The sequence below is a fragment of the Arachis ipaensis genome, chromosome B1 (assembly GCF_059453495.1).
Source record: "Arachis ipaensis isolate K30076 ecotype BB chromosome B1, ASM5945349v1, whole genome shotgun sequence".
Taxonomy (NCBI): Eukaryota; Viridiplantae; Streptophyta; class Magnoliopsida; order Fabales; family Fabaceae; genus Arachis; species Arachis ipaensis.
In genome coordinates, this window is record NC_142436.1 from 74393527 (window position 1) to 74394525 (window position 999).

General features: G+C 41.0%; 1 non-coding gene across 1 annotated transcript; it reads left to right on the forward strand.

The window, feature by feature from the left end:
- The first annotated feature begins 498 nt into the window (after positions 1 to 498).
- LOC148577046 (small nucleolar RNA R71) lies at positions 499 to 606 on the forward strand. Its single transcript, XR_015903175.1, has one exon. It is a non-coding gene; the product is annotated as a small nucleolar RNA R71 (small nucleolar RNA).
- The last annotated feature ends 393 nt before the right edge of the window (positions 607 to 999 follow it).

The window sequence follows — 999 nt, forward strand, 5'->3', positions numbered from 1 at the left end:
AATCTGTTTCTTCCACCATTATTAAAGCCTTGTTGAGGCTTTTGTTGATCCTTCCATGATAAATTTGGATGATTTCTCCATGAGGGATTATAGGTGTTTCCATAGGGTTCCCCCATGTAATTCACCTCTGCTATTGCAGAGTTCTCAAGATCATAAGCCTCTTCTTCAGAAGATGCCTCTTTAGTACTGTTGGATGCAGCTTGCAATCCATCCAGACTCTGAGAAATCATATTGACTTGCTGAGTCAATATTTTATTCTGAGCCAATATGGCATTCAGAGTATCTTTCAAGAACTCCCTTCCTCTGAGGCGTCCCATTACTCAAAGGATTCCTTTCAGAAGTGTACATGAACTGGTTTTTTGCAACCATGTCAATGAGTTCCTGAGCTTCTGCAGGTGTTTTCTTTAGGTGAATAGATCCACCTGCAGAATGGTCCAATGACATCTTTGATAATTCAGACAAACCATCATAGAATATATCCAGGATGGTCCATTCTGAAAGCATGTCAAAAGGACACTTTTTGGTCAGTTGCTTGTATCTCTCCCAAGCTTCATAGAGGGATTCACCTTCGTTCTGTTTGAAGGTTTGAACATCCACTCTAAGTTTGCTAAGCTTTTGAGGAGGAAAGAACTTGGCTAAGAAAGCCGTGACCAGCTTATCCCAAGAGTTCAGGCTATCTTTAGGTTGAGAGTCCAACCATATTCTAGCTCTGTCTCTTATAGCAAATGGGAAAAGCATAAGCCTGTAGACCTCGGGATCAACCCCATTGGTCTTAACAGTATCATAGATTTGCAAGAATTCAGTTAAGTACTGAAAAGGATCGTCTGATGGAAGTCCATGAAACTTGCAATTCTGTTGCATCAGAGAAACTAATTGAGGCTTTAGCTCAAAATTGTTTGCTCCAATGGCAGGGATTGAGATGCTTCTTCCATGTAAGTTGGAGTTTGGTGCAGTAAAGTCACCAAGCATCTTCCTTGCATTGTTGTTGGGTTCGACCAT